The 23,642-nt window shown below is 35.9% G+C and overlaps 1 protein-coding gene across 6 annotated transcripts in view; it reads left to right on the top strand.

Annotated features, from left to right (window-relative positions):
• Positions 1-23,642, top strand: part of GULP1 (GULP PTB domain containing engulfment adaptor 1) — a 262,969-nt gene that overhangs the window by 187,103 nt on the left and 52,224 nt on the right. The window lies entirely within an intron of this gene.

The following is a 23,642-nucleotide window of genomic DNA, read 5'->3' as shown; positions in this document are numbered from 1 at the left end:
GCTCTTTATTTGATTTTGGTTTTCCTCTTCAAAAACTTAAAAAAAAAAAAAAAAAAGAGACTATGTAGTGCACCTGGGTGGCTCAGTGAAGTGTCTGACTTTGGCTCAGGTCATGATCTCATGGTTCCTGGGTTCAAGCCCCACATCAGGCTTTGTGCTACAGCTCAGAGCCTGGAGCCTGTTTCAGATTCTGTATTTCCCTCTCTCTCTGATCCTCCCCAACTTGCACACTGTCTCTCTCTTTCAAAAATAAATAAACATTTAAATTTTTTTTTAAAGTCTCAATAATTTCAGTATTTCACGTGCTATTTCATATTTGAGAATGTCTGCCTATCATCTTAGATCTCCCTTTCCCTAAGAACCCTAGTTCCTGTTGCATAATCTTCCCTCATTCTCCTGTTAAGAAAGAATCTGAATCTACCTCACTTTCTCCCTTGAAGTTGTCTTACTTTTTTTGGATAGTTTCCTGAGACTTGATTCTTTATCATTACATTTTAATAACATATTTAAGTCTCAGTGAACATCTCTAGTGCCTTGGAACCTGAAAATGAAGTCCTCAGTTCTACTGTGAAGGCTGCCCAGGAGGAGAAGTGAATAGAAAATGAGGCCCCTGTTCCTCAAACTGTAAGAACAAGCTCAGTTACTCAAATAGATGCAGTGATTAAGGACTAGTATTCATACAACAGAACCAACAATTTTGGATCTGGGAGAGCTGTGTGCTGTAATCCAAAGAGACTGGGCTTTGGAATCAGAACAGAGTAGAAGGCAGGCTCTACAACTTAGTGGCAAGCCTGGTATTGAACTGTTTCCACATCTATAAAATGCAAATGATAGTTTCCTTATAAAGCTTTTATGACAGTTAAACAAGACAACATCCGTACAGTGCCTGGCACATGATTAGCACTCACCAAATGTTAGTGTTACTGTGTCTTTCAGTTATACTGACTTAATAAAGATTGCTGGGGTGCCTGGGTGGCTCAGTAGGTTAAGCATTGGACTTGATTTCAGCTCAAGTCCTGATCTCATGTTTCGGTTCATGAGATTAAGCCCTGCATCCAGCTCAGTGCTGACAGCATAGAGCCTACCTGGGATTCTCTCTCTCCCTCTCTCTCTGCCCATCCCCTATGTTCTCTCTCTCAAAATAAATAAGTAAACTTTAAATATGGATATAACTTTGTTATTATGGAAAAAAGCTTCCACAGCTTCAAACAACCAACTGACATATTGGTGCTTTTAGAATGCAGCACATCCATTAGTAGATTAGTCCCTGATTCTTTGCATATTTGAATAACACAACTGTTCCAAGATTCATTGTTAGGAAATCGTAGAATCAGGTTGCACAATCTGCCTCTCTACCCATGCCCTGTCTCTCAGGCAGATTTTATCTGTGATAGAATAACTCACGAATGGTGATAGACAAGGCAGCGATGGTTAATTACTTCCTAGGAGATTTAGAGTCAGAGAGCATAAATCACTCTCTCCCAGACTCTGCAGGTTCAGATAAGAAATGGTACCCTGGGCAGCAAGCAAGCAATGAAGGGCCTTGATCTTCCTTCACTTGATCCCCAGTTATAATCCTAAATAATTAAAGATAGATCTCTAGCTCCATCAGGTTTTGCATTTATTTCTGAGGATTACCACACCACACCACACCACTGACTTACTTACATGTCTGTTTTTATTGCTCATTAGAATGGTATTGCTCCATACTTACTCACGCAAACATTTGCCGAGATGACGGAATAAAAACAAAGCAAGTCTTGCAAGCAGAGAAGTATTTCCATTTGCAAATACTCAGACTAAATAATATGCTACAGGAACTGCCAGGGAAAAATGAGTGAGATTGAATATACTCAAGCATTGTCAGGAGAAACCTGTCAATAAATTTAAGTTTTAAAAAGTATGTAGAAAGTGTGAGGAAACAACAGCTAAATAATTTGAGAAATTAGAATTAGAATTCTACAGATGATTTTGTATGTTTGCGTGTGAGCATGACAGTAGTAGGTTAAAGTAGGAAATCAGGTATTATAATTAATGAATTATCTATTCTTTCTGAAAATGTAAATAAGGCAGAGAAACATTTTATAGTAGAGATGTAGAGACCACAGGTCTATGAGCATTGTGTAAACTTGCACAACTTTAGCTCAGAGTTTTATAATGAATTAATGAATGAATGTTACTTTTTACATTTATTTAGTAAATTTCATGAATAATATCCTTCTTTATGTTTCCCAGTGTAGTAAAACTTGCAAATGATGGAAACACACATGACATTATAGTGAATTATCCAAACCACAGGGTACTAATTAGCCAAGTGAGTATAGTAGCTCATTCAATGGCTACCAACATAAAATGAAAATCTTTGTAGTTAAAATAAAGTTAATGGACTATTACAGATTTAAATGATTTTGTTGTTGGTTTCACCATCAGTCATCGCATGATGAGATGATGTGGAGAACCGTATCCATAGTGTGTTTGACTGTAGGGCATAAATTGACAATCTTTTAATCTAATTCCAGGAGGCAAGTTTGTAATTCCAGAATAGCTGATCAACAAAAGACATGAACGCTGACTTTAGAGTTGTCTCTAGACTGGTTCAGCCTCATTCTTTTTAGCATGTACTAGGTGCCAGACTCCAAGTGTTTAAAATGCCTCCCCCACATGCTTATAGAAGAGTCTCCAAGGATAAAACAAAGTTGGATGATTGGAAGAACACACAAGACCCCTTGGGTCTGATGTACGGCTCTAATATAGGCAGTGAAAATGTTACAGCAAGAGAAAGAATACACACAAAAGCATCAGAAGCTTCCAGCACAGCTCTCTAGGACCCTTTTTTAGCCGCACAAAATTCATCTCCAGATTATGAACCACCAACATATGTGGAAGGAATTTTGGCTTCAAAAGACCTTGTTCTTATATTGGCCAAAAATAAGTATGAAATTTCTACACATCCCAGAGACATGCATAGAGCCGGCTCACGATCTTACACATTGTGGGACTCTGCGTTACACTGAGGATCATCCATGGGAACGGTGAAGACGGATTTTTTTAATGGAGATCAAGAACCAGTGGAAATGATTTTTGTGATTGGGGTGAGGTGGCCTTTACCGTCATGCGTGTACAACATCCCAGAGACATCCTTGAAAATGGCCCACTTTACAAAGTCTTAAGGGTTCAGTATGGCTGGAGTGTAGAATATAAGTAGATAAAGAATCATGAAGATAAATCCTCAATTGCATTCCTGGGCGACAAGTGTGTAGTTGATGGACTTGAACTTGAGCTAGGGGATAATGATGTACCAGGTTAGGAACACCTAGGTTGGAGATATCTGAGAAATAATTAAAAGGCCAGAATACAAAGCACAGTGTTTTGAGACCACTCAGTAGGCACTAAACAACTAAAAGACTAATGCTGTGATCTTGCATTTTAAAAGTTCTAATAATTCCTGTCAGAAGCCTATTATAAATAGGACAACAAACAAAAAGTTGTTTTGAAATCTGTCCCATGCTGTGAATTCATGTTAGAACAAACTACCGTTTTAAGTTTCAACACCTTCAAAGGAAAAGTGTTCCTCAATTAACAGAGGTGCTTTCAGAAGACCAGTGAAAGCTGGCTTCCTGTGGAGAAGTTTGCCTTCCCAGTTTCACTGTGGCTTCTTTCTACCTTATGGAATCAGATGAGACATTCCCTTCATTCTGTTCCATTTTCTCTTTTATCCAAACATTTTAATTGTCTTCTCTAATAACAATTAATTGAGGTTAAGTTTATGTGTGTATGTATGTGTACACAATTCTATATAATTTGCACACATGTACAAAACACACATAAATGCATACACATATAAGAACTCCGAATGTACAACATCTAGCAGATCAAATGACAAATGGTACCGGCGTATCAATCTGGCTCTCTTCATGTTGGCTTAGTGTCTTTAAAATAAGCTATTTCTTGAAATCTGAAAAAACACAAAACTACATTTTTCCCCCCTTTTGAGTGATGAGCCAGTTTCTTTCAAGTACCAAATAGCAAGGATCATCAATATTATAATGTGTATATACCTCATCCTCCCCCATGATAAAATGTCTAAAAAGCAATCACAAACAAAAAAGCTATTTCCTGTGAACTGTAAAGTTACAGATGTCATGTAGAGGAGTGGCATCTATGCCTTGTCAAGCTGCCATGCCTCTGCCAAATATTACTACCTCATGTTCGTACTTTTACATCCCAGTGAGGTAGTCACAACTGATACTGTATTTTACAAATAGGAATAAGCACAACCTCGAGGTGCTTAAATGACTTGTTTAAGGTCACACCATGTAAAAAGTGAAACCCAGTCTTCCATGCAGATAATGTTCTTTTAGGTTCTAACCTATTTGAAATGTATTGCTTTCCCTCCCTAAGCTGCCTTCTCTATTTTCAGAAAAGTAAAAGTAGAGGAATATATTGTCCAATTACTCTTAAATATTTTTAAACAGATAAAGGTAATATTTTTATTACATGTACAACTTTCGTTTTGAATTTTACATTAAAGCGACCTTCTGCACAGAAGTTTATAAAAAAGATAAAGTTGCTTTTGAGATTGGTGGGTTCTTAATCCATGGAAATGAAGCTACTTGGTCCCTTATTACCCCATTCTTTTTTTCTTTTAACTTGTACATTCCTCTTTTGCACTATCCTAATACAAATCACCATTTTTGTAAATTGGGCATGCGTGACTTCGGTCAGATTAAGAGCTACCACAGTGTTTTGAGGCACAAAGAAATATTCTCACTGAAGATGCAGTTTTAATCCTATTTGGGCTTAATTAGGATAGATCAGTGTTTCTTAAACTGGTGTGTTTGTTAAAAATGCAGATTCCCTATCAACTTATTCTGATTTAGTTAATCTAGAATGAGCTGAGAAACCTGCATTTTTACTGTAGTGTACTTAAGAAGCATGAGAAAGATAAGAGTATTTTTTTTTTTTATTGGAGGGGACAAATAGCAAGACAAATGAAACACACAGATAAAGTCTCTTTAAATCAATAGTGTCCACCATCCTCCCTACCAATCTTTATAGGAAGCCAGTAACTAAAGCCAGCAAAATCGAGTGGCTTTAGTTTCAGTTCTCTACTCTTGCACACCAGCTGTGAGAGTGTTAATAAGCATCAAAATCATCCAAAGGTGATGATTTAGGAGTCTAAAAAGAAAATTGCAGTATCTGAGTAATCTACTGTACTGGTGATACCTGGATAAAAAAAAAATCTTTGGGGAAGAAAGATCTGTGCTAACATAAGGAGTAACTTTCCAGTGCAATAGAAACACTTCTCTTAAGCTGTTCTTGCATGTTTGCATAGTATAGACATATTACCATCAAGATTTTCTGACTAGCCATCTATGATTAGCAAGACTTATAAATTATATAGTAGTTCACCTTAATAATTCCTTGTTTTCTTCCATTTTCTTTTCAACATTCCCTCATTGGGGACGTGTGTCTTTCACAACTTACCTTTTCTTATTTTTTTGTTAAAGTTTATTTATTTTGAGAGAGAGAGAGAGAGAGAGAATCCCAAGCAAGGTCCATGCTGTCATCATGGAGCTGGATGTAGGGCTCAGATTCACGAACCATGAGATCATGACCTGAGCTGAAACCAAGATCGGACACTTAACCCATTGAGCCACCCAGGCGCCCCCAACTTCCCATTTCTTAAATTCACATCCTCTAAGTGTTAGGGACTGGTCATTGGTATATGCTGACTGCTCACCTCATTATACTTAGCAGTAATAATAATAACCCTACTGGCATTGATGACTGCTTGTTGGACATATATACTGCCTTTATCTAATGGCAATCCTCTGAGGTAGGTAATGTAGTTATAACAGCTTTTTATATACTTACCTGCTGTGGTTATTATCATGGCCCCCATTTTACAAATGAGGAAACTGAGGTTTAGAGAAATTTAATATCTTCCCATGCTTGCACCATTAATAATCAATAGAGCTTTCACATTCAGGCAACATGATTTTAGAGCATGAGTGTCTAATCACTACAGCATGCTCTCAGGTATTAGAACTTTAGGCTTTTTGTCTTTATGTAAGTAGAGAATGTCTCCTGTTAAAGACCTTTCTGTGCCTTATTTTGTTCTGTTAGAAAAGGGATAGTCCTGTGTCTTTTCACTTAATAGTCTTCTGCTCTTCTCATAAGTAGCTTCTAGCAATTCATTTTTGGGAAATTGCCAGAACAGAAAAGGACAAATGTCCCATTGTCACTGCCTTCTTCCAGATCGTATCTGCCAGTAGGCTGTTTCTGCTCTTCTCCCAGGCTGCCATTTCCAACCTTGAACACTCTTTGTGTCCCTCATTTGTGTGTACCATGTTTCCCAGAGCCATATTTTCTATTTTCTGTCTCTCAGCTTATAAACTTCACTTTGTTCAGAAAGTCCATTTTTTACTCACTTGCCCTGATTTCATAGACAGCCTACTCATGGCTTTTTAGAATTCTAGTACTTAGAAAACTCCTGGCTTGGTAAGAAGCAGTTGTGGGAGGCTTTGGTTGAAAAGGACGCAAGTGGGGAGGATGGATAGTTATACTGAACCAGTTCCAGGAAAAGAGGGAGAGAGAAAGAGAGAGAGAGAGAGAGAGAGGAGAAAGCTCTGTCTGGAAGGAGGTGTTTTATTGGACATTTAATTTGTTATGATTGTCTCATAGCTGGCAAGACAATTCTTTTTTTTATTATTATTTTAAGATTTATTTATTTTTGAGAGAAAGACAGAGTGGAAGAGAGAGCAGAGGAGGGGCAGAGAGAGATAGACAGAGGATCTATCTGAAGCCTGAAGCAGCCTCCATGCTGTCAGCACAGAGCCCAATGTGGGGTGGGGGTAAGGGGCTCAAACTCACAGCTGTGAGATCATGACCTGAGCTGAAATCAAGTCGGCTACCTAACCGACTGAGCCACCCAGGGGCCTCTACCAATTTATAAAACATTTTCTGATATTTCTGTTCCTCTTAAATGAGATATACTTGAAAACAATTTCTATACTGTGTGACGTATAGTAGAAGGCTGATACATGTTAGAAATTGCCCCTTTCAGGGTGCCTGGGTGGCTCAGCTGATTGAGCATCCAACTTTGGCTCAGGTCATTATCTTGTGGTTCATGAGTTCAAGCCCCGTGTTGGGCTCTGTGCTGACAGCTCAGAGTCTGGAGCCTGCTTCAGATTCTATGTCTCTGACTCTCTCTGCCCCTCCCTCACTTGCACTCTGTCTCTCTCTCAAAAATAAATAAACATTAAAAAAATTTAAAGTAAAAGAAATTGCCCTTTTCTCTGAGCTTTCTAGCCATTTACAAGAATTTCATTTAATCTCTGAGTATTTCAAAATGCCAGCAGAGCATAGCTTGAAGACGCTTTTAAAGGGTACTCTATTGGAGTTTTCCTGGAAAGTCTCCTTTTCATATAAATATTACTAGCCATGAACACAACTGCCATGGGCTTTGAATATACTACTACTCACTGAATTCTTTCTACAAGCGACCGAGAGCACAGTTACCTTATCGAATGCCTTAATTACTAGAATTAGTAATACTATTATCACGTTTAACTTTGCAATATTGTATAAAGTCTTATCAATACATATATACATTTACATTGATTCTCATAAATCTATATTTACCCACATCCTCACCCCTCTGCATTTAATTTTAGGTTAACATAGGCTTATTAAAATAAAACCTTAACAAGTCTTTAAAAAGTTTATCATAATTTGCCCAAGACATTTTTTTTCCTGGTAACTACCACCCTTGACTTGGTACTACAGAATGTCTCAAAAGTAATGCTAACAAGATTCTTAAGAGAGCTAAGTACCAGAAATAATTCAGCTGTCACTACCCTATATTGTAGAAGGGAATGTCATGGCTTCCAACTCCCAGCATTAACAATGTGGGGATAAGGAAAGCTCTAAAAAGAATGCATTGTCTGAAAAAGAAAACTGATAAGATGTCATGATTCCTGTATTCTCAGTTTGAAAAACTTGGCTATGGAAACTCATTGGGACTTTTAAAAGCTCAGTGGATCTGCTGGAGGTGGGAACTATATATACTAAGGAGAATGATTTTTAAAGCAGGCTTTGAGTTGCCTATGTGATATGTATACAGTGCATCAAAGTGCATTTCACACCCAAGAATTATTTCATGGTTCAGTAAATTAAATGTTGACATAATATTTATAAAGAAAGTTATTGAGACAGGCAGCTGTGTAGGACAGAATATGAAGGCAAACACAGTTAATGTTTTATCCCATTTTGATTGAGAGTGATAAGTATTTCTCCAAAGTACTTGAAAATAGTAGAGCATATGATGGGTTGAAATAAAGTCAATAGTAACTGTGAAGCTGTTTTTTATATTTATAGTTACTGTAAAAATAAAAACAAATATCTAGTGAGCTATTTGAAATTTAACAAACTATCAAACATTTTAGCCAGTGAAATCACCTATTAATATAGTTGCATGTCAAGGTCCTATCATGTTTATGAAACACTTTATTTTACCTTGTCAACTGTGAATCATATAGTTAAGGGGTTGTGTTTCTTTGTGCTGCTGCTGAAAAATTTGTAGCCTAGTTTATGACCTACCTCTAGCAAATGTATAGGATTATGTGGCTTTTGACTACAAACCTATTTCTGCTGTATATCCTTGCTTTTATTTTCCTTTTACTTCATTTTTCTATTTTATTTTATCTTCCTCTACTTTATGACTCTTCATAAGCCACTTTGAATACATTTGGGGACATAATGGAATGATTTTTAAATCAGTGAAATGAAAACCCTGTGGTTTTGTTTGGTTTTGAGGAAGGAGCTATGTCCCTGGGAACCCAAGATCAATCATCACCTTTGATCAGTCACCTCTTTATCTTCACCTGTCCTCTGAACTTTGCTGCTGCTTTCACCAAGGAAAACCACTTCTCTTCTGAAGACACTAAATCCAGTTGCCCTTCCCAGCCTTGAACACTTTTGCAAGTGGTGACTGTTTTCTGCACACTGCTGTCCCCAGAACACCTGGCCTGGCAGGTGAATTGATTGGCCTTCTCTCTTCTTTCTCCCTAAAACCTCCTAGCTTTGAGTCTTATGTTATCAAACTGTGCCAGTTTACTCTCCTATTTGAAGTCATCTACAATCCCCAGGTCAGTCCTTCATCCCTTAAGTATTCTAGCTCTTGCTTCATTGTCCTTGTCCTCAATATAACTCCATACGAGGAAGAATATTATAATATATGGAATGATTACTGTAGGAGCAGATGCTCTTGTGAGATAGTGATCTCGCTGTCAATAAGTATACTCAAACAAATAGACATAGCATGCCAACTCTTTGGATATGGCCTATACCTGATTCACCCTTTGGGTGCATATATGCTATTCTAGGCTAACAGTGGAATTATCAGTGTACAATTCTATTCATACAGAAAATTATAATCACTAGGTTAAATATTTAGCCCCAAATCAATACATCTATCTATATACTGAACTTAAAACATAAAAAATGTAGACAGTGATATCATTTATATTATATATGTCCTGAATGCTTGTGCCTTGACCTTCATAAACTGGATCATTTAACAGAATAAGTTTCAGACTTTAACCAATTTATAGTCACTGAACCAGTGAGGTGACTGAGGTGACCTCAGACCAACTTTTTTTGTACAATATGGTTGACCAAATGTACGACCTCATTAGTGAGATCACCACACACTTACATGGTATACATACAGTACTTAATGTAACAACAGATATAATTATCCTAACCTATCAAATTGTTTGCCTTATTAAATTTAGAAAAGAAGTTTCTGGGAAAAAATCATATGCAATGTATTTAGCACCTAGTGAAGTTTTAATACAATGTTTCCTACAAATTTTAATCTCTAACATTTGATAAATAGTACCTTATTTATCTACTCCTTTCTTTTTGTTTTTATTTGAACATGGGTGTCATGGGTATAATAGATAAATAGTACCTTATTTATCTACTCCTTTCTTTTTGTTTTTATTTGAACATGGGCATCATGGGTATAACTGCTAACATATGCATACATTTCATAGTCCCTTTTTAATTTCAGATCCCCACTTATTAAATCCCTGGAGTTATAATGGAACATTAAAATCATTGGGGGAATTAGCATGATGAATACCTTTTCCTTTTTACTTATATAATTTCAAAGTAGAAGAAAAAGCTGGAAAGTGATTGATCATTGTTATTTTTTATAATATACTTGGATCATATGGAACAATTTAATTTCAAGGAGATTCTTTGACTTTAAGTAAAAGAGTTTTAGTTCTCTTACTTGATAAAGTGAGACAAATCTATTGAATACTAAATTATTAAATTAACACTATGTTAAATGCTATTGTCTCATTATCTTAAGCAATCCTCTGAATGACTTTATATAGAAATATCACCACCACTTTTTAATAAAGAATAACAAACTTGGGAATGTAAAAATACATTGACCAAATTTAGGAACAGTAGAGCTAAGATAAAATCTTAATCTCCACAAGTCCATAGATTCATTCTTCTTAAGCACTTTGTCACTACGCAGAATAAAGTTTAACTTTGTCGTTCAGTAAGCAAATTTGAGGATTAAAGCTTCTCGACTTCAGTGTTTACATGAGGATTTGTATTTTATAAATCATATATATGGTAACTTGGAAAGTTTGCTATCCTAATAACAAACTGAACATTCACTCCAAGTGGAGAAGAACCATCTACAACCTGAGCTTCCTTTTTCCAGGAAGTGTTTTTATAGCAACAGGCAAAAAGTACTTTCTGCAGAGAGGCTAACAAGACTATTGAGAGAGTAAGAGTGAGTTATTTGCCCTTCTCCTGGCATTTTCCCTATCATCCACCCACTTTGCATTCCTTCCTTCAGGCTGCTCACAGGATTTCTGTAGGCAAAGCTTGACAGATGAGATTCTAGTGATTGAAGTTCCTCTAGCTCTGATGAGGTGTCATCAAGGACTTAAGAAAACAGCCCTCCCCAAGCTGTCTGCTGTATGAACTACTGTCTACCTTCAGATAAAGAATTAACCATGTTAAAATGGCAGTAATTCTTAGGATCCTTAGTAAAATTCCATTATGATGTTTATTGGGATTTAACAGAGCGAGACTTCCTGGGTTTTACACCTGTTTCAACTTGAATATTTGGTAATAGACTGTAAATTTTGGAGCAAAGAGAGAATGCCATTGTGCCCTAATTCCTACTTGTAGCAGCATCTATAATTTTTACGGACATATGTAATATTGAAATTTATATTTCATTTAGCCCTGAAATGAAAGACAAATAAGTATCCTGATTCTAATAGCATCACATACTTGCCCATACTTCACTTATTTGTGCATTTTAGTAGCAGTTATCACTTTTAAATGGAAACAATTTAATCATAGGACCAAGTCAGGGTATATATTTTATATTAAGCCTGATGGGCAAGAATTGAATTGGCATGTCACAAAAAGCTTAAAATCTGTTAAAAGTAAGTAGGTTACTTTAAACTTTAGTCATATTAATAATAAAGTGCATATGAAGTAGAGGTTCATCTGAAATACCAGTTCTGCAGTCTAAAAATAGCAAATTTAGGGGCGCCTGGGTGCCTTAGTCGGTTGGGCGTCCGACTTTTGCTTAGGTCATGATCTCGCGGTTCGTGGGTTCCAGCCCCGCGTCTCGGGCTCTGTGCTGACTGCCGGCTCAGAGCCTGGAGCCTGTTTCAGTCTGTGACTCCCTCTCTCTCTGACCCTCCCCTGTTCACGCTGTCTCTCTCTCTCTCTCTCTCCTAGAAATAAATAAAACATTAAAAAAAAAATTTAAAAATAGCAAATTTAAGTATTTGATGTATTACTCAAATATATCTTGGGAAATAGAAATGTATAATTCTTTTTGATAAAATAATATATTGCAATATAATTCTGTATATATAAAGGGAGGTTTTTAATATATATATTATATTTATTATAATATATAATAATATAATAATATATTATATATAATAATATAATATATAATAATATAATATATATAATTTTAATATATATATTAAAAGCCTACCTTTATATATATATATATATAATATATAAAATTTGGAATTATAGTCACTAATCAGGTTATTAAGTTTTTAGAAGTTGGCCAATAAGGACATAAAGGTCTGTGTTAATACTGGGATTAGAACTTTCAAAGGGCAGCTGAAAAATGCTCTCAAAAGCTGCTCAAGAATATGGGATGATTGATTTTTTTAAAAGGCCAAGGAAAATCAAATAAAATCAGCATATAGCAGAGTTCAGACAAAGCCAATTAAGCATCACAGTGAAGACTAAGTGGTGCTAATTAGTGATAACTGATTTCAAGTATTAAGAAAAAAATCTAAAGTTGTTTTTAAAAAGAAAAAAATACATGGACTTAAAAAAATTAAATGCAATTATCAAATGATCAACACCTGTGTATCACTTAGTAGCATTTATTGAATAGAAGCAAATATTTTTTTTAATGTTCGTTATGTGTCATGCACTTGAACCATCCAGTTTTTGCACACAACACACTTATAAAGTATAGGGATATTCATCTACATTTTACGAAGAGAAGAAGCTGCTGTCCAGAGATGTTAAGATTCATAGATGTATCAGGTGGTAGGGTCAGAATTCAAACCTTGTGTTCCTGACTCAAACCCTTTAGCATGATTCCACCAAGCCACCCCCACAGAGATCGTTGAGTTTTCTGTTCATCAGTGTGTCCAGGTACCTGGCACATAGTAGATCTTCAATAAACAGCTTTGAATAAAAGATCTTCAAAAAACACCTTGATCTCACTAGTACTTCTGGGGGGACCTGGTGGAAATGAGAATAGTACATTCATAAGCTTGTTTCAGGTGTTCCACATTTCAAGCATTTGTTTGTTGTTTTGTTTTGTTTCTTTTTTGTTTATTTGTTTTGTTTGATCTTTTCTTGCATGTGTTTGACTCTTTAACTCTAGGAGATAAAACCCCAGGGGACAAGATCCAGTATTCTTTGCTTAGACCAATATAGCACACTAATGGAAGTTCTGCATGCAGCAGTGCCTGGCAAGATTAACCGGGCCATATTAATCATTGACAGAAAGTCTGTTAAAAGAAATAAATATATCTGCATTTCAGGAGTGTCGTTAGCACACGCTCATTTTTCATGCAGAAGAGCTATGCACAACCTATCAAGATCTGAGAAGTAGATTTTCTTCCCTTTCTAAAGAAATGAGGACAGCAATTTGAGTAGTATGATCTCTTAATGTGACCAGTCATTTTCTGTGATATTCAAGTGTGAAGGAGAAGTTCTGCGCACAGCTTGGGATGAGGTCTCCTCCAAAATGGCTTAAGATTGTAAAACAAACTGGTCACTTACAGCCAGAAAACTCCACTGGGATAGTGACCATATATTTGGAAGATTTCTTGTTGCAGTCTATTTTGGTTGCATTCAAATAATGACGCCGTAGGAAGCGTGGGATGAAAGAACCTTTGGGAAAACTTAGGCACCCTGTCTGGCCATTGTAGATAAGGACATAGCCTTTCTAGGTCAGGGGTACTGGTCTGTGTTGCTCACTGCCGTGTTCCTGGTGTAGAACAGCACCTGATGTATAGATGATGCACAACAAATATTTTTGAAATGGTTTAGGATATGGAAATGATAATAATAATAATAGAGTTTATCTTAGAGGGGAAGGATTGGGAACACTATTCCCTGAGACAGGAGGGATACTACAGCTTTTAAAGCTTCCCCACCCCCCAAAAGGGAGAGAAAGAGATAAATTTAGCTCAGGAAAAGACATGAGGATTCCTGAAATACTAGGGGCTTCTCCAGGTAAATATATTCTTTCGGGAAAGAGTTCAGAGACACAAGCAGATCTGGGGCAATTACTTTGTCAAAGTTTAAACCTGAAGTAGAGTAATAAGGAGTGTAATGTATTGCCAAAAGCTTAAGTAAGTTCCATGAAGATTAAGAATAAGAAACAAAGACTACCTACCACTGTTATTCTATATTGTTTTAGAAGCAAGGGAAAATTGGTAACAATATTGGTATCCTGGCATACCATATTGGTATACCAACGATATTGGTAACAGTATTGAGAAAGAAAAGGAAATGTATTTCTCTTTATTGGTAATTATATTCCAGTACACTCAAATTTAAAAATAAATAAATAAAGCTGTGCTTAAGAAGATAATTTGGTAAACTGACTGGATAAAGGGTATTTCCTATAGTAGCAATAACTTGTTAAAAATACAATTTTAAAAACCTTATTTACCCAAAACTATAAAGCAACTAGGAATATATTTAGCAAGGAAAACACTTGGTCTTCCTGAAAACAGTGTAAACACTTACACATAAAGCATCCACAAACAGGCATATTATGTAGATACCTTAAAAATCTAACTTGTCTCAAGTTTTATATAATTGATTAAATCTCAAAAATGCAATTAAATTAAATTACAGTGAGAATTAAGAATAACAAATGTTTGAAAATAATCAAAAAAATTTTTTGAGAAAAAAGATACACCTATTTATGTGCTATGAATTGTAGCAGCTTCAAGAGCCAAACTCCAAATACGGGTGGCTTAAAACAGTTTCTATTTTCCTTGCTTCACAGCCCATTGTGAGTGGGTTGACAATGTTTGTTGTGGCCATTTTCCTATTTTATTTTCATTTCTAAGCATAAATTCAGTGAATATTCACTCTGTGCAGTCACTGGTTGCATTACCTCATTTAATTCTCACACAAACACTGTGAGTTTATCCCCATTTTATGAATGACCAAACTGAGGCCCAGAGTCTCAGGAAATTCAAGTTACCGCAAATATTCTTTTGACTCCTTTAGATTTGAAATACATTTCACAGTAGGAAGAACATAAAACATTTTATTTAGTCAAATGGATGTGGCATAAACAAGTAATATATACCCAGGGTATTATGTTATCTTTCATTCTATTTCTGTCTTATATAACATAGTCAAAGTAAAGAGTATGTGTGTGAAAATTAGGACGACTGGAATCGTAACCCCATCTCTCCTACCTAACAAGCTTCCTGACCTTGAGACTTTCCTACCCTAACCTTCAACTTCCTAGTCCTCAGTTTCACATCTATAAAATAATGGGAGTTGTATAAAAATATCTCTATAGTCCACAACCATACACATTCCTGTCCACATTAGAGTGGATCTTAATAAGAAAATAGATTGTGAAGTTTATCTGGCTCCAAAGCCCATGTTTTTGGTTCTCTCTATAAATTGGTTTAATTTTGTAGTATGTCTCTTTTGGTTTTAAATTATTTAATGTTTATTTTTTAAAAAAATTTTTAACATTTATTTATTTTTTAGACAGAGAGAGACAGAGCATGAGCAGGGGAGGTCCAGAGAGAGAAGGAGACACAGAATCGGAAACAGGCTCCAGGCTCTGAGCTGTCAGCACAGAGCCCAATGCAGGGCTCGAACCTGTAAACCATGAAATCATGACCTAAGCCGGAGTCGGACGCTTAACCGACTGAGCCACCCAGCTCAGCGCCCCTTTTAATGTTTATTTTTGAGAGAGGGAGAGGGAGAGGGAGACGGAGAGGTAGAATGTGAGTGGGGGAGGGGCAGAGAGAGAGGGGGAGAGACAGAATCCTCAAAGCTGGCCCCAGGCTCTGAGCTGTCAGCATAGAACGCGACACAGGTCTTGAACCCACAAGCCATGAGATCATGACTTGAGCCAAAGTCGGATACTTAACTCATTGAGCCACCCAGGCATACCTGTAATACTTCAGTTATAACAAAATACAAGTGAATGCCCTGTGCTTCACTCTACCTGTCTCATTTCTCAGATATGAAGGAAGTTTGACTGTGGAGGAGCCTCTGGGACAGGACAAAAATTCAGTGCTGCTTCTTGTGCCTGTGTGATTCAAAGCCCAATTTGGGAAACCCTCGGACACTGGCAGTGAGCACCATTTCTTGTTATAGCCAGTAGGTTTGTTTTGGCTTCAACTTAGAACTCTTATTTTAAAAGCAAGAGCCTATGAAAATAATACCCTCTATGTCCATGTAAAAGAAGAACAGATGTAATTTAATAGAAAGTTCCTACTATAAAATGAGAAACCCAAGATCAAATCAAATATTATATATATCAAAATTTTCCTGGCTATCCTCCAAAGAGAGAACCAGGAAACCTTCAGAGTATTTAGTTTAAAGTATAACCTTTCTTTTTGGTGAATCTATTTTAATTTTTTTTTCAGGATTATGGTTTTGGTGATTAAGTAATAGGTTTAAATCTGATTGATTCTGACCTTTTGCTAGCAATTGACTGTTACAATGTGCCTTTTAAAAAACAATTTTTTTTCTTGCATTACTTGGCACAGTGATATGGCAAGTCAGCCAAATAAAGAATATAAAATTAAATTGGCTTACTCCTATGGCTTATCTCCTGGGTGCAGTTGAGTAGCTAGAAGGTTTAAATACTGGTGGGTTTTTTTTTTGGTTTTTGCTTTTTCTTTAACACCTATCCAGTCAAGTTAATGCCAAGAAAATTAGCCCCATCGCTTTGAAGCTCTGCAACCTTGGTTATAAAGATAGAGACATGCCCATTTATTTTTTTCTATGTTTAGAATATCCATTGGTCATTATCCTCCAATTATTTATTAATCTTGAGGTTAGATAAATCTTTTATGATATAAGAGGTAGACATTATTTTCCCTTAATATTTTAAAATAATTATATAGAGAACATATTATCTATATAAAATTGTCATATTTTGAATTTGATATAAATAAAGCCTGTATTTCATAGATTTCTGTTATAAACTAGATCTTTCATATGTTAAATAGTGTCAAATTTCATAGCAATTAGACTTATAACTCTTTAGTTAATTACTTTAATTGTTATTTATCTGGCATTTTAAAACACCCTGCATTATTCATAGAGTGATCTTAAAAACATTTGAGAAAGCAACTTAAACATATGAATGAGTTGATGTGATGTGCAACACTGCTCTCTACTGGTAAAAAAGCAAGTCATAAAACTATGAAGGTTTTCACATGAAAAAAGTCAGCTACAAATATTTGAAAATGAAGATGTAGTACTCAAACTTTCACATAGTTTTGCCAAATGCTTATTGTAGGTACAATAGAATACAATGAATTAACTGGGAGAAATGAATACAGACATGACTTGAGATTAGTTTAAAGAGAAGTCTTTATCATTTTAATTAATTAAAAAATAGTTGTGAGAGTTTTGGAAATTTAGCCAAATATGAAATATCTTAATAGCATTTTAATGTAAGAAGTTTATAAGGCTAATAATTTTGTATATAATAGTTTGATGACATTTTCATTTTAACACAGTTGTTTTTAATTTTGTTTCTAGAATACCTTTTATGAGTACATCTAAGTATTCAAATGCATTGAACAGAGAGATGTTATATGGGAATATAACAATTAGCTTTTTATTTTCAAAAGCGTGCTTTGTATTTGTCAAAGTATCTATAGAGGAATTTTTAAAGATATTTTATAGTTTGTGGAAACTACATGCCATGTAGTCATACCTTTCAATATATAGACTGAGAATACATAAAACATTTTTAGATCATCTGACATTTCTACTGTCTGATATATTTTAAATGTTTGTTTTGTATTTTATGTCTTTCTTATCTGTTCATATTGCTTAGGAGTCATATTAAAATTTTAATCTCAACTCTTTTAATAACTTGTAGTCAAAATTTAAATACACACATGTACACAATAATGCCCCAAAAATAAGTAAATCAGTCATATATAGTAATATAGTAAGAGGTTTTGCTTGTTTACATAAGTTTGTCTAATCTGTTCATTACTTTCACTGTAACATGAATTTGAAAGATAAGCATACCATATTTTCAATAATATTACCTCTTGGTTATGAGATAAAAGTTGATGCTTATCACGTTGATTTAGTTTTCTGTAGGTTCTAAATTCCCTTTAGTGAACATGCATTACTCTTAAAATATCAGTATTTATTCATAGTTAAATAGAAACATTTTGTTGTAGAGTTTCAAAGCACATTGTGGAAGACAGGCACGTATGTAAGGTCTAATGCCTGATGTATCCTAAAAAAAAAATGTGCTGAGATTAATGTTGTGTATTTGTGACTATGAAGAAAAATAAATGATAGTAATTTAAATACTAAAAGAAAAAAAATGCCACCAACCATTACCACTTGCCACGGAACACACAGTCTCTATCTTGCTCTTTGCCCCACTGAAAAATGATACTCTGAATCTACATGTATAAAGCAAAACCAGTCTGATATCTTCTCATCATTTGTTTCTGCCACATGGAGGAGCTAAGACATAAAGTTGCTAAAACATAAAACAGTTATTTTTACTCAGTTTAAAATGCTAACCCTGCCAATGTCTTATTTCTTAAGAGAATGCTGAAAGAAAATCTGTGTTTTTTTCACTTAGGTAAATATCTAACTGGAAAAAAATTTTTTGAGATTGACTTTTTTCATTCAGTGTAATTCCCTTGAGATCTATCCAAGTTGTTGTATGTGTCAGTAATTCATATATTTTTATTTCTGAGTCATATTCCATGGTATAAATGTACCACAGTTTAACTATTAACTCACCGAAGGACATTTGGGTTGTTTCCAATGTTTGGCTATTACAAATAAATCTACTTTAAATATCAGCGCACAAAACATGCATGCATTCATTCATTCATTTTTAACATTTATTTGGTTTTGAGAGAGAGAGAGAGAGAATTAGAGGGGGAGGGGCTGAGAGTGAGGGATACAGAGAATCTGAAGCAGGCTCCAGACTCTGAGCTGTCAGGATAGAGCTCAATGCAGGACTGAACTCATGGACAGTGAGATCATTACCTGAGCTGAAGTCGGACACTTAACCGACTGAGCCACCCAGGTGTTCCCGTGCACAAAATATTTACATGAACATAAGTTTTCATTTTTGGGGGATAAGTACCCAAAAGTGCAGATGCTGTATCTATCCTATGATAACTGCATGTTTAATTCTAAAAGAAATTACCAAACTCTTGTCCAGAGTGACTGTACCATTTTATATTCCCAGCAACAGCAGTATCTATAATTGTATTTGCTAATCTGACAACCCTAATAGTAATATTAATGTATAAAATTTATGATTCCCTTTGGCCTTTCCCTGAACACTTAACTTATTCCCAGTGTCAGCATTATACTCTTTCATCTGCCTTTGAACCACCGCAGCTGCCTGGGGACCCATGCATGATTCTGGAACATTACTCAATCTCTCAGTTCCTGTGAGACCCCAGGATTCCCCAGGGTTCTGTAATCTACAGTTACTACCCAGAATTCTGCTTCCCCAAGCTTACTCTGTACACCCAGCCACCAAGTGTGCTTCTCCACCTAACACGTAAAAGGCATTTCAACCTTAATGTGTTTGAGTGCATATTTCATTTCATCCTTTCATTCAGGTCTCTATTAAAATGTCACCTTTTTAGAAAGACTATACTTTCAGGGATCATTTCTATAGTTCATTACTAGAGAGGACTTTCCTGATCACTCAATCTTAAATATTATTCACACTCCCCAGTCTGTCTGTGTTATTATTTGTGTTATCTTTACTTATGTTATCTAAAATATATTATAAATCTGTCTGTAATCTAGACATAAACACAGAAATTAGATAGACAGAAATCATATACACACACACACACACACACACACACACACATATTTACTAGGATGTAAACTCCATTAGAACAGGGATATTTTCCCCCTCTTCCCAACTTTTAGTAAATGCTTGATTAATAGTAAATACTTAAATATATATTTTTAGAGGAATAAATGGATATGTGGAACATTAACATTTGGGTGCTTAAATTAATGTTTGTTTTATCAAAGGTATATGTGTCCATTTTAAACAGTTGAGTGTCCGTCTGACGCTTATAATGAAAAAAGCAAAATGTTCCCCAGCCCTTCTCCCAGGTCTCACTCATTAAAGCAACCACTGTCAACTCTTCTGTGCATATTATACTATTGATGTTTGGCTGTCTCCACTAGAGTTTGGGATTCATAAAGGGGGGAAATTTGCTTTGCTTTGCTGTCTGCTGTATCCCCAGTTCTCAAAACAGTACTTGATAAATCATAAGCACCCAGCAATTAAATTGCCTGCACCATGTTTTTAATTTCAATGAGCTCTTTTTTGTTCTCTTCATGTTGCTTCATATACTACCCTGTTTTTATCTTGGATGCAACAGACTTATATGGATTTTGGGTTTTTAGCACTCTATTTTTTTGTCCCTGCTTTCTCTCTGAATCTTTCCCATGCTTTTTTGTTCCTGTTTCTTTATTTTTCTCCTGGTTTTCATGTGAGTGGTTTTCCTCACATATGTGCATATACTTGGTGTGTTTTGAGTTTGAAGGCTCAGGCACTCAGAAGCTGACTGGCAGTTCTTATTCTTAAATGGGCAGAGCTTGTCAATTGGTGATTGATCAGGTGGCCCATCTGTTTCTTGTGGAATCCAGTGGTCAGCAAAGATTATCTTCCCCCAACCCCTTGGGCCATGCTCCCTAGGGACGAATCCTCCTACCTGAAGCTTATAAGACTAGCAGCCAGTCAATGTCCTGGGAGACACAATGCCTTGGAAAGGAGTCCTGCAGACTTCAAATTCTGGCATGTAGACTTTGGCTTAGACTTGTTTTAGTGAGATTTCTTTTACCCTTCAGACATCAGGCAGAGTGGAAAAAGACAAAAACCAAATCCTACCTCTAATCTGTATACAAGCTTTTTGATATCACTTATAACAAGAGATTTTGTTATTTGTGAGTTTGTACACTAGACTGTATGGTCCTAAATGTAAGCATTTAAGTGCTGAATAGTGTCTAAGGTCAGTTTCTCTGAGAATTAGATCCTGAGACAAAGATTTAGGTGCAAGTGATTTATTAAGGGAGTGCTCCCTGGCACAGCCAGTAAGAGTGTGGGGAAGCAGGCTAGACACAGGGAAGAAATCAAGGATGAGGACAGCATCAAGGGAAGCCCCAGCCTCAGTCTGATTCTTAGGGAACCTCCACATGGTAACCTTAAGTCTTAGAGTGTGCCTGATCTCCAAGGAAAGGAGCTGGGCCTTTGTCTTTCCACCCCACAGCTAAGAATTGTGGTTATATTGAAGAGGAAGCAAAAAACTCCCAGGCGTTTCTAGCTCAGCATTGGCAAAGTGGCTTCCTTGCCCAAAGGGAATCCTCTGGAGATCTGGACCACCAGCCATTACCAGCCGACTATGCCTAAGCCTGGGATGGGTCTCGGCACTGATCAAATGGATCCATCAACGGAGAGCTGAGCAGGCACCAAGAGTATCCACTGAATTCTAGTGTCTTCTCCATACAGCCATTAATTAAATAAAGAAATGTAAATCCCTAATAATTATAAAACACTTTGCAGTTTGCAGACTTGTATGGGTTTTTTGTTTTTGTTTTTAAGTTTCATTGTGACTGATCTTTAGAAAAATTTAACGAGAAGAACAATATCACTATCCTGGTTTTTCAGAAGTCGAATAAATCAGAGATTAAGTGACTTTTCTAACATCTTCAGATCCTAAGCCTAGAGTTTATTTCTTTAAATATTTTATGTTGACATATGGAATGCATATAAATATGATTTATTTAACCTGAGTAAGTCTCATGGTGACTTTAATTTAAAAAATACAGGAAATCAAGTAAGGCATAATCTATTTCTCATTTTTAAAATTATTTCCATTTAGTTTATCTAACATTACATTGAAAAATTGAATTAAGTGGATAGCTCCATATTAGATGTCTGCACAGTCTCTACTATCATTCAAGGCTTCTCTCAGTGTTTCATTCCTCAGATGATTTAATTAAAGCCAGTGTGAAAAAGAAAGTATTAAAAGGTTCCTGGAGCCCTGCAAGAGGTTAATTCATTTAGAATGTACTTGGAGTTCTTCCATAATTTTCCCATGTGTGGGCCTATTTACATATAATACTTATGACTCATGGCATTTCTGCCGAGGAATGAATATTCTTCCATAAATATTTCCAGTAACTCTTACAGTCTGTTATTGACAACTTCTTATCAGACACTTCTAGTTCAAGAATCACTTACCAAGAAAAAGTCTACCTTTGCTTCCCTGTTTTTGCTAACTCTACACCTCTCACTGATGGAGAATCTCTCTGTGATTTGATCAACTCAGAGAGAATGAGGGCAGGAATTTACCCCCGGTGGTGGATTAACTCAGAACTAAATAGCTCCTAGTGTGTTAACGCTGTTCCTGTCGCTTGAACCCTTTATCCCTTCTGGAGGATCTAAAACAGTGCTTTTCAAACCTGGTGACACATTAAAATCACCTGGGGAGCTTTAAAATACACAGATGCCCTGGCTCTGCCCCAGACCAATTAAATCAGACTCCTTAGGCTCCGGTCTAAGTTTAAAGCCCCCATGTGATTTTATCGCACAGCCAAGGTTGAATACACTGATCTGAAACAGAAGAAATGTGACAGGTGCATTGGTGTCAAGAATAGATTTGCCTGTGTCCCACATCTTAGAAGTAGTTTTCAATTCCTTTTAAGCTGAGAATTTCTCCATTTATTTTGGTCTTTTTTGAAAGCCTGGTTGACCAACTTGAGGTCACAGCTGAGCAAGCCAAGTGCCTGATGAAACTGTATCTAGGCTGTGGTAGCAGTTCTTTGATACAGTTTGAGCACATAAGGAAAAGGAACTGTTATACCTTATAGAATCTGAGAATTGAAACTTCTTTTGCCCTAATGCTTCTTCCTAATGCCTTTAAAGATGCTGATTTATTACACCAAGGATCTATGTTATTCTATTTTAACCTGCTCCCTGGATAATTCTTATGGCGGTAATACAGACAACCCATTTTGAAAAACAAAATTCTGATTTGTTTAGTTGTTATTGTTATTTTTGCAAGAATGAAGGAAGGAATAAAATGTGATTTAAAAAGTTACTCTGACATTACTATATTGCTCATCTGCATTCTGTGAGTTAACACATGAAAAGATTCTGCTTACTCATTTGATATAAAGTATGTACACACACGTTCACATGCCTATTTATATAAGAAGCAATGAATTCATAATTCACTCTACTGTTATAATTGATACTATGTGACAAGAGGGTCTGGGAAATTATATACACTTACTGAATTTAATGATTATTTGCTATTTACATAGAAGTATTTTATATAAAAAATATCCACATTTCAATTCTAATTGGTTTTACATATCTCAGGAGATTGGACTTCTGTTTGGGGGGGTTATATCTCTCCAGGATAGAGATTTTATTACAATGTGGTAATTATTATGAAGCTTTTTTATTTTTAGGGGGCAATAGGTCAGATATTAACTAAAAACCTTCAGGGATATTTTAAAATTTAGTAAAATAGTTGATAATATAAATTTTATTTTTATATGTATATATTTTTTAATTTCTAGGAGAGAGAGAGAGAGCGTGAGCAGGAGAGGGTCAGAGAGAGGGAGACACAGACTCTGAAACAGGCTCCAGGCTCTGAGCTGGCAGTCAGCACAGAGCCCGACGTGGGGCTCAAACCCACGAACCGCGAGATCATGACCTAAGCGAAAGTCGGACGCTTAACCGACTAAGCCATCCAGGCGCCCCAATATAAATTTTATTTTTAATGAAG

The sequence above is a fragment of the Crocuta crocuta genome, unplaced genomic scaffold, assembly GCF_008692635.1.
Source record: "Crocuta crocuta isolate KB4526 unplaced genomic scaffold, BGI_CrCroc_1.0 scaffold38, whole genome shotgun sequence".
Lineage (NCBI taxonomy): Eukaryota > Metazoa > Chordata > Mammalia > Carnivora > Hyaenidae > Crocuta > Crocuta crocuta.
This window is presented reverse-complemented; position numbering and strand designations above follow the sequence as displayed.